Raw genomic sequence first — 11,672 nt, forward strand, 5'->3', positions numbered from 1 at the left:
CTGAATAATACAATAATTGAACTGAAGAATACACTTGAGTTGTTCAAAAGCAAACTAAATGAAGTAAAGATAGATCAGTGAACTCAAAAACAGCGCACTGGAACTTATTAAATCTGAGCAGCAAAATGAGAAAAAGTGAAGATAGCTTAGAGCCTTATGGGACATCATAAAGCATATTAACATTCACATTATAGGGGTTCAAGAAGGAAAAAGAGAAAGAAGAAGCAGAAAACTTATTTGAAGAAATAATGGCTGAAAATTTCCCTATCTTGGGGAAGGAAACAGACATTCCAATACAGGAAGCCCAGAGAATTCCAAATAAGATGAACCCAAAGAGACCCACACCAAGATGCATTATAATTAAACTGTCAAAATTTAAAGACAAGGAGAGAATCTTAAACTCAGCAAGAGAAACAAAACTTGTTGTGGACAAGAGAACCACTATAAGACTATCAGCAGATTTTTTCACAGAAACTTTGCAGGCCAGAAGTGAGTGGCATGGTGTATTCAAAATGCTAAAGGAAAATGGTTCCCAACCAAGAATACTCTACCACAGAAAAGTTATATTCAGAATTGAAGAAGAGATAAAGAGTTTTCCAGACAAACAAAAACTAAAGGAGTTAATTACCATTAAACAGCAGTACAAGAAGTGTTAAAGGGGCTCTTTTAAGCTGAAAAGGTGGGGGGCAAAATTTACTAATAGAAAACTTATGAAAGTATAAATCTCACAGGTAAAGGTAAATATATAGTAGTGGATTCATCACTTATAAAGCTAGTATGAAAGTTAAAAGAAGTAAAAATCACTGTAACTACAATAATTGGTTAAGGGATAACAAGATTAAGCTTTAAAAGGTGATATCAAATACAAAATGGAGGTGCAGAGTAAAAATGTAGAGCTTTAGAATGTGTTCAAATTTAAGTTGTCATCAAGTTAAAACAGATGGTTATAAATATAAATTTGTTATATGTAAGCTTCACCATAACCACAAGGAAAAACCTATAGTAGACACACAAAAGACAGTGAGAAAGAAATCAAGCAAATCAAAAGAAATTATCAACAAAATGAAAAGGCAACTTACTGAATGGGAGAAAATATTTGCAAATCATATATCTGATAAGGGGTTAATATCAAAATATTTAAAGAACTCATACAAGTCAATAGCAAAAGAAGAAACAATCCAATTTAAAAAAGGGTAGACAGGCTGAACAGACATTTTACTAAGAAGATATACACAAGGCCAACAAGTTCATGGGAAAATGCTCAACGTCACTCATCATCAGGAAGTGCAAATCAAAACCACAATGAGATATCGTCTCACACCTGTTTGAATGGTTATCTAAAAGATAAGAAAAAACAAGTGTTGGTGAGGTTGTGGAGAAAAGGAAACCCTTCTGCACTGTTGGTGGGAATGTAAATTGTACAGCTACTATGGAAACCAATATGGAGGCTCCCCAAAATATTAAAAACAGAACTACTACATGATGCAGCAATTCCATTTCTGGGTATTTATTCAAAGAAAATAAAAACATTAACTCAAAAAGATATATGCACCTTCATGTTCACTGCACCATTATTTATAATAGCCAAGATATGGAAATAACCTCAGTGTCCATTGATGGATGAATGGATAAAGAAAACATGGTATATATACAATGGAATATTACTTAGTCATAAAAAGAATAAAATCTTTCCATTTGCAACAACATGGATGGACTTTGAGGATATAATTGTAGGTGAAATAAGTCAGAGATAAAGACAAATATCATATGATCTCACTTATAGGTGGAATATAAAACAATTTTTAATTAAAAAAGAAAAGCTCACATATACAGAGAACAGGTTACCAGAGGCAGGGCTGGAGTTAGGCTGAAATGGGTGAAGGGGGATCAAAAGTTACAAATTTTCCATTATAAAATAAGTAAGTCGTGAGGATGTAATGCACAGCATGGTGACTATAGTGAATAATACCATGTATATTGAAAGTTGCTAAGAGATTAAATTTTTATTTTTTATTTTTCAGAAGATTCTTTTATTAAAACTGGGTGACATCAATAAGGGGACAGTACAAAAAAAATTTTGGTCCATGAAAAAAATATAATAATTCAATTAATAAAAAGTTATCTTCAGGGACACTGTGTAGGAGTGCTGAGCTTCCTTCTCATGGTTCAGCCTCAGGGACAGAGGTTGTCTGTCCAGTGTCACTCTGGGAAGAACCTTTCAAGGGAGGGGTGGATAATGACAGGAAGGGGAAGACAGGGAGGAAGTTTTGCTGTCCCCAGTGTGGGACAGTCAGGGATACAGGGCTGGGGGATGTGCTTGCAGAAGCCTGAGGAGGGGGTGGGGAAGCAGGGGCTTTGTCAGTTCTGTGGGTTTAGAGCCCATTTTGAACAGAATTCCCCCTCTGTGCCCAGCTGTCTCCCACCCTGCTGTGTTGAGTCTGCGAGTCTGGGATATGCTAACTCAGGGTGATACAACCTGGGAAGAAGAATTTGAGGCTCCCCTGGAAAGATGCAAAACCATCTCAGTTGCAAGGGGCCAAGATCACAAGGTCCTGCTGCTACCTGAGGGGTCTGAAGCTTTTGAGGGCAGGGTCTGGTAGTCACAATCCTGTGAGGCAGGGAGAGGGAAGAGTCAAAAAACCCAACTCAGAGCTATTCTCCAGCCTTAGGCGCTTTCACTCCTCAGTGCCCTAGAAGTCACCAGTGGCTGTCAACTGGGCAGACAAGGGACAGGAAGACAGGGATGGCCCAGGGCTTTTACCCGTTTGATTTTAGGCCTGTTTCTCCATGAAAGGATGGGGGAGGCAGGGTAGAATGAATGAATGAGTCACACCTCCAAGCAATAGCAGGAAGGAACAGCCTCTGCTGGCAATGACAGTACCCTAGGTGAGGACCCTTGGGGCTCTGACAGGGAAAGGCAAGATTCCCCCACTCAAATGCCCTGGGTTAGGACAGATAGGAGGGAATCCTAAAAAGCAGCTACAGGGAGTGTGGTGAGAGGGAGCAATACTAAGAGAACAAACTCCAATACTGATGTGGACCCCCTACGAGGGAGTAAGAGAAGCACTGAGACAGCAGGCCAATCCAGAGGGCTGCAGACTGACCTGGGGCTCAGTGGAGCCCAAGAACCAGGATTCCTTTAATGCTAGAGGGCAACAAGTGAAGGGACAGTTTGCTCCAAACCTGGGAAGGAAGGAAACTGGATTCTGTTATCAGGAAAGCCAAGATCAACTAGCTTATAGAGTGCCCCCAGGCCTGAGTCTCGGAGAAGGGGCTAAAGCTCCCAACTCCCGGGTCTCTGAAGGGCAGGATCAGTGTAGCTGGTCCCCTTGAAGACCACTTGGCCTTAGGCCCAATCCATTCAATGCACTGATTACCACTACAGGTTCTCTCTCTAATACTATTTAGAGGTCCTATGCAGACCAGGGGAGGGTACAGGCACATGGGAACTTTGTGGGGCAAAGGGAAGCTGGGGGTAGGAAGGGATGGGGTGAGAGAAGAGGGTAACAGGTATCATGTGAGACCCTCTTCATTCTGGTGTTGTCCTAGAACCAACAGCATCTCCTGGAAGGCCCCAAGCAAGACCAAGGCAGGTGCTATGAGGCAGGCAGCACAGGGCCCAAATAAAGAAATCGGTGCAGGCAAATCAGGGCTGTGGGAGAAGCCCTATGTATTTCAGATTCCCAGGGCTTGCTCTAATTCTTGTCGTCTCTGCTGCACCTCGGAGCAGAAGCATCGACACACGGCCTCCTGTGCCCAAGGCTGGAAGTAGAAACTCAGCTCGGCGCTCTTCCTCTGGGTTACCCACCACATCAGTCATGGTCTTGAGGTCCCGGCACTGGGACTGAAGCCAGTCATTGATGAAACCCTGAGGGTCTCTGGCAAAGCTCAGCATGAACTCTCGCTGGGTCTTCAGCTGATTGATAGTTTCTATTGTCTCATGGATCTTGTTGTCTAGAGTAGCAATCTCCTGCTGGCTGGCAATAGACAGCAGAAAAGAATTCATCTGGGTCTTCGAGGTATCATCCACTTCCACATCAATGTCATAACAAGCTGTCTTTTTCTGATCATTCGGGTCAACACTGATGACATGATTAATGATGATGGGCTCTGGTGGCATAAGCAAGGCGAGGAGCTGTTGGGGGATCTCTGAAAACTTCATAGGTTGAGACTCAAAGATCTGCTGGAGGTACTTGTCACAGATGACAAACTCCCGCTCATGTGGGTCCTGGAGCTTATGTGTCTTAATATATTGCCACAGTGCTTGAATGATTACTGGACGGGTCTGGGTGTGGATGCCCAGCAGCCGAGCCAGACGAGGGTCTAATTTAAACTGAGGAGGCTGGTAATCCAGCATCAGCAGGACAGTACACCGTACATTCACATGCCCTGGCCGCTTCAGCTGGAAGCCATCTGTCTCCTGGGTAGTGGCAGTCCTGTGCCATTCCACCAGATGGTTATCTGACCCATACAGGTCTTTGTCCAGTTCGATCACCAAGGACTTAAAAAAAGAAGAGAACTTCCTCGTTTGTTTGGTGGCATCATATTTGGACAAGGCTGAATCCTCCAGGAGCCGTCCTTCTACCCGAAGCTCCCAGGAAGCCACCGTCCCTTCCCCATCCTCAGCATCTGACTTAGCCGGATTCAAAGTGTTAGAAATGAAAATTCACAGCTTCCGTTTTTGCTTGATGGGACGTTCCAAGGCTTCCTGGATATCTAGCTGTTTCCTCATGATAGTCTGGTCCAGTTTCCTTTCAAAAACCAAGAGATCCATATAGGCCTGGGATTCTGGTACCAGTTCACGAATCCTTTAAGGTAGAATTTTGTCAGCCATCTTCTTTTTCTTTGCATTGTGGTTCCGATTTTGGACCGCCTGCTGCTGGACCTGCTGGATCTGCTAAGCTGCAGGTCTCTTGAGGGACTGGTCCATCCCTGACTGGGCCAGGTCAGGTCGGACTGAAGGTTTTCCCCCATAGCCAGGGGGTCCCATGAAAGGTCCCTGAGGTGTCATTCGGCTGCCTGGTAGCATACCTGGTCTTGGATAGGCCGCTCCGGGCATCGGGGAGCAGTACAGCCCTTGACCCAACGCCGGGCCCATTTGCACCGGAGGCCCCGGAGTCCCGCCCAGACCGAGGGCAGCTGCTGCACCCGCCCCTCCTGAGGCTCTGGCGCCGCCGCTCGGAGCCACAGACTGGAAACCTGCCCGGGCCGCCATCTTTCCCAGAGCCGCTGCTGCAGCTGCACAAACAACCGGAACCGGAACTCCCCACGCCCCCTGCGCTCCCTGCGCGCCAGCCCGGCCGCCCGGCTGGCCCGCCGGCATGGGAGGCTTGGGGCAGCGAGCCGAGATTAAATTTTTAAAGTCCTCATCGAAAGAAAAAATTTTGTAGTAATGTATGCTGACAGACTTTAACTAGACTTACTGTGGGAAACATTTTGCAATGTATAAAAATATTGAATCATTAAGTTGTACACTTGAAACTAATATAATGTTATATGTCAATTATTCCTCAATAAAAAAATAAACAATTAAATTAAAAAAAATTTTAACAAGAAATTCTGATAAACTTAAGCCAGTATGACACCTTCTCTATGCTGTGTGAATTTTCTATGCCCTGGAAAAGCAAGACAAATGAAATATCACTCTAATTTTATGTACTATTTGTAAACATAAACATCCATGATATTGTCTAATTTAAAATTGGTGATATTGTAATAAAATAGTTCTGAATCATACTTGTTTCGTAAGCAAAATGTAATGTGATTTTCTAACTTTAGATTTGAACAACGTGTTACCTTGAATTTAAACAAAAAACCAAAAAAACGGCTGTGCCCCACCCCTGTCTCTGAAGCCTCTGTCCATGGTCCTACCATGAATCCACCAGCTATACCGAATTCCCTACTGAGCTCCAGCCTCAGAGTGCTGAGTTACATGTTGGAACTGCCTGCAGGGCAGGCCAGTGCCTGTTCTTCCCACAGGCCACCTCTCTACATGAGCACCTCTGTTCTTCTCAGACCTGTGCGGTCTCCAGTGCTGGGATTAGCTTCCCATGAGGACAGGCCTGAAATGAGGACCATCTACCCAGGAACTGACATAGATGCATATATCCCAGGGAAAGGAGCAGAAAGTCTGCTGCAGGCTCTGAATTGGCTAGAGAACCTTCTGAAAAGGCACTGAAGTGAATCCCCCAGCTGCAGTGGCCACAGGGAGACTGGTGGGAGCAAGCAGGCCAAGATGTCTTCTCCAGGGAGCTCTGCCAGGGCCTGTCTATGCCCCAGCGACGGCTGTACTGGCTTCAGATCCCAGAGGCTCTGCAGCAGTTGTGCAGGTGAAGAGGGGTCTCAAACAGTAGTCAAGAGCTTCTTGAACAATTTTTCACCCCAACTCCCCACTTTTCCTAATTAAACATTTGGAAGAAAGCTTCCTCACAGGGGATTTTTTAGGTCAGTGAAACTACTCTGTTTAATACTATAATGGTGGATATATGCCATTTACACTTGTCTAAACCCATAGAATGTACAACACCAAGAGTGAACCCTAATGCAAACTATGGACTTTAGGCAATTACGTGTCAGTGTAGTTTCATCAATTGTCGCAAATGTACCACTCTGCTGAGGAATATTGATAATGCGGGAGACTATGAATGTGAGGGGGAAGGAAGTAAATGGGAAATCTCTGTATCTTTTCAATTTTCCTGTGAACTTAAAACTTCTCTAAAAAATAAAGTCTATTTAAGAATTATACATAAAAAAGGAAAACATGGAAAAAAAGGACTTTGCTCCACAAGCTCCCAGGGCACTTGAACAAAGCTCCTTGTAGTGGGTCTATGCACAGTCCTTCACTTTTAAGCCAAAGAGCCCTGTTTTAGGGAAATCGTTTTGCAATCAGATCCTAAACTCATGGGGCCTTTTAAATAGCCCCGTTTCATCTTCCTCTTGCCCTCAGACTTCAGACTCTGTATTTTTCATGGAAGTACTTACTTCCTATTCCCTCCAGACAAACCTCAAACTCTCTTTTTATTTCACCGTATACATTGACAGCTCATTAAACCCAGTCCAATGGATATTAGTTTCATAGAACGATTAATTTCCTCCTAGGAATAAAGGGGAATATTTATATTCTATTTTTCTAGTGTATCAAAGAAAAGAGAAGTTTTTAAAAGTTAGATAATTCACCATAAAAATGCAATGGCATACTTTCTTTCCCTCATTGACTGTTCAGATCCATAACCATGTTGTGCCAGCTTGGCTGTGCACATAAGTCATATCTTAAATCGATACATATCTTACTTCTAAAACTCCTGCCACTGCTCTAATCTAATTCATTATCATCTTTTACTTCTAACCCTACATACTCAAATGCACAACCCTTTCTTTGTCCCTTATTGAATCATTGGTCCTTAAAAAGACAAATGAAATGTATATACCTGAAGAACAAGCAACCTTTGATTCATTATACACAAGTTTTTGAGCAGGGAATATGATATCCACCGTGGCTTTAGCAGACTGCTTTTTGTGGTATGAGTCACTTCAGAGCAGTAATTTGGTGTCATGGTGATAAAGAGGGAGAAGAGGGAAAACATCTTAACATTTCTCAGCAGAAAATGTCTTCCTAAATAACATAAAATATCAAAAGTGCAACAGTGGCTCTGACTATTGCTGGAGCTCCTGATGCATTTAAAATTTAAGTGCAAGTAGAAAATGAAAAAGTCCTTCTGGACCTGTGGTTTCCGATTGTTGGAGATTTTGCACCCCAGGGGACATTTGGCACTGTCTGGAGACATGCTTGAATATCCAGGGGATGCTACTGGCACGTAGTGGTAGAAGTCAGGGATGCTGATAGTGCACTGCAATATATAGGGCAGCCCTTCACAACAAAGAATTATGCAGCCCACAATGTCCATAGTCACATTTGAGAAGCTCTGTTTTAGACCAACCCTCTCATTTTACATATGATGAATCTAAGGCCCAGGGTCTCAAAAGTCTACAGAGAAGCAAGATTTTCCCTCTCTGCCTCATCTGCATAATAGGTTATGGTCCTAACAAGCCTTACAATCAAACTATAGGATCCAAACTGCAGGAAAGACATAGGTTTTACAGGAACCCAGGGATTCACCAACATGATAACTAATTTCCTTTTATGGAAATGTTAAATCTCATTGCTTTCCCTCTGTGGAAGAAAAAAAATTACCAAGAAACAAAAACCAAAGTAGGCTGATTTTAAGAGAATGCGATAGCCAAGGGTTTCCTAAATTAAGTTTCTTGCAAGAAACCAAAGAACTCAGAATTTGGAGCTTTCTTCTGGGATAAAAATAAAACTCATATGAGCCTTGGAGAATTTGAATCACCCACTCTTTGGCACCTAAAATTTCACTTACCCTAACAGTGTCTGTAGTGTGTGTGTGTGTGTGTGTGTGTGTGTGTGTGTTTTAAACCACTAATCTGATTTTTTCACTCCCCTGCTTAAAAAGCTCACCAATGGCTTATCATTGCAATCCCAATAAATCCCTTTTATCAGTGCCTTTAAGACTCTACTGGATCTGCTCTTCTCACCATCTTTTCCCCTTCTCCCCTTTTCTCTATCTCAGGACTTTGAACTTATTCTTCCCTCTAAAGGAAGAGCTACTTCCCCAGATAATTTTATTTTTAGCTCCTTCTCATCATTCATTCAGGCCTTGGCAAAAATGTCATCTCTTCAGAAAAGATCACCCTATTTAAAGAAAGTCACCCCTGTGATTACCTATCATAGTCACTGTTTATTTCCTTCATAACACTTAGAAAATCTAGAATTATTTACACATTGTTTAGTTGTTAACTCTTTCCTCCTACTAGAATGTAGGATTGTGTCTGTTTTGTTCAGTGCTATATCCACTGCACCTAGAACACCCTATGGAACTTAGTAGAACCCAGTAGGTTTGTTAAATGTACGAATAAGTGAAATCAGTGCCAATAGTAAGAAAAGGGAAAGAGATTTTAGTGTGAGATTCCAGGGGAAGAGAAAATGTTGGGGTGGGTGTGCAGAATAAGTTCTTCCAGGAACAAAAATGATCAAATAAAGGGGTAAGAATGACTTTGTCGGGAGTGACATCTCTAAGGAGTCAGTCCTGAAATGACAGTCTAAACGAAGCACTACTTAATTCTGAATAAAAGGAACAGTTAAAATAGGAATAGCAGAGATGTTGTTTAAGGGTACAAACTAGTAGATAAGTCCGAGAGATCTAACACACAGTAAAGGGAATACAGACAACAATACTGTATTATAATCTTCAAATTGGCTAAGAGACTAGATCTTAATTATTTCCACCACACACATAAAAATAATAATTATGTGACATAATAGGGGTGTTAACTATAGCTACAATGACCATCGTTTTACAATATGTAAGATATTAAATCCACGTGTTGCACACCTTAAATTTACAAATGTAAAAAAAATAGTGAAAAACATCTCTTCAACCTTTTAAGATTTCCAGCAGTTCTGTAACTTTGAGTTTATCACTTTCCATAACTCAATGACTTGGGTTCCTCCTCTCTAAAATGAGATGACACAAATATCTCATAGACAACACAATCTCATAGAACTGTTGCTAGGATTAAATTGGATGTTAAACACAAGGGGTTTTACTGCAAAGCCTGGTATCTAGTGTTTAATAATTATCATTACTAGCACTTGGCAATATGGTTTATTAATGGTTTATTGCTGTCTGCTTTCATTTACTTACTATCAGTAACAAAACCAAACAAAAACAGTTTTTAGGAAACCCAGAAGGAACTGTGTGGCAGTAGCAGCCTAGGGAGAAATGAGGGAATGGCACACAGCTCCAAGCAGAGCCCAAGTGGGATACAATGCAGGGGGAAGGGCTGATGACGGCAGCTAGGAGGAAGAAGGCAGACAAATCCTTTTGGCCTGTGGGAGGGAAGAGGGAAGTGTAGCACAATGGATCCCTCAAAGTTTATTGCCCACAGAGGACTAAAGAGTTGGTCTAGGGCTATGCTGGTTGTGGATGGAAAAGGAGAGAGATGTTGAGTTTGAGAGACTTTCTAGGGAAAGAAATAACCAGAATTAGGAGCTAGCTACCTATCTGAAATAGAAAAATAAAGGTGTGAAAAACGAACTTAAAAATACTGCAAAAGTTTGAAATATAAAAGTGTTCTAGACTTCTAGTTTTTTCTCAAACTTTCCAATTTGTCAATATATGCACAGCTCCATAACACATATGTTTTTGTCTATTTTTGTGTCTGTTTTATTTTCTTTTTCCCATTCCTTTTCCTCTCCCCTCCTGCGTATTTCTATCTCTAGGTCTTTTTAATTCGTTGGGTTTTTTTGGACATTTTGGAGTATGTTCTCAGATGGTTTCCATGGGGAATAATAGCTAAAGTGAGAGCCATATTCCCTTTCTAGAGGCACTTTCTAACATGAGCTTCATGGCTCCACGTGATTAAAATAATCTTTATTTGTCTTCAAAATAGTCATGAGGCTGTGTCGCCCACAAGGTCGTAAACAACTTGAAGTAAGAGCATGTGGTATTTGCTTTCCATCCCTGTTGCTGAGTACTGTGTCTGTCTGACATATTGCCAGCATCTAATAAATGAATATGTTGATATTAATGAATAAGTAGTATTTATTTACTTTCAAAATAGCATCTACTAAAGGACGCACACAAAGTTCATGAAAGAGAAACTACAGATATATTGAAATGGAAGCAACTTTTGCTAACAGGTGGAGGGTCTAACTGACATTCACATTGCCCATTTGGGTATGGCAAATAAACAATGAAACAACCACCAAACTCCTCAGTAATAAAAGATGAAAATTAAAACCAGAGATAATTCCTTTCTAATCAATTACATTTAAAAACTATTATTGTTCACTGACGTTTAGGGTATAGAAAGAAGAGTCGTCTCATACTCTGATATTGGTAATAAATATTGTTACCCTTTGGAAATAAGTAGACAAAATATATCTTGCTTTGAATATGTTCTTTGACCAGAAAATTCTACTTGTAGAAAATGACTCTAAATAAGCAACTGGAAATTAATAAAAGATAGTCTTTACACCTAAAATGTTGAAAACTGAAGCTACCTAAATTTTTAACTTTAGGAATATATCATGTGCATTCATTGAATATTATATATTATAAATTGTTTTGTAAAATGTTTTTAATGACAAAAATGTGAATATTATTTTAAAGCAATAAAAACAAGATAAAAATTAAATATTGATTTTGAGCCTATTTGCACATAATAAAACGTATATATATTTCTGTATTTTCTAAATTGTATACAAGGAACAATAAGAGAAAAACAACAAGGATATAAAACTTTAAATAGATTCCTCCTGGCCCCTATCCCCTTATCAAATTATAAATAGTGAGTGATGGCCCTAGTAGCATAGAGTACAATAATGCCTGCATCTTGGTTCTAATATCATTGTCCAACAAAAGGAACCATTGCTCCTTGGAGAAATGGCTGACCTAGGCCAGGAGCAAGGAGTTCACAAGATGAGTCTGGAGCATACTGTAGTGCCAAAAGTAAAGCAGTGCTAAAAAAAAATGTATGGGGTTATGTGAAAGGGACACAGGAGTCAACAGAAAGCTGACTCAATAGACAAAGCTAGAACAATTTGAGAAACAAAATAGGGTAGTATTGGATTATAACCCAAAGTATAAACT

General features: G+C 40.8%; 1 pseudogene; it reads right to left on the bottom strand.

The window, feature by feature from the left end:
- Nucleotides 1-3,583: 3,583 nt before the first annotated feature.
- On the bottom strand, nucleotides 3,584-5,215 carry LOC116754323 (annotated as a pseudogene).
- Nucleotides 5,216-11,672: the final 6,457 nt, after the last annotated feature.

Source organism: Phocoena sinus, chromosome 5 (genome assembly GCF_008692025.1).
Source record: "Phocoena sinus isolate mPhoSin1 chromosome 5, mPhoSin1.pri, whole genome shotgun sequence".
Classification (NCBI taxonomy): domain Eukaryota; kingdom Metazoa; phylum Chordata; class Mammalia; order Artiodactyla; family Phocoenidae; genus Phocoena; species Phocoena sinus.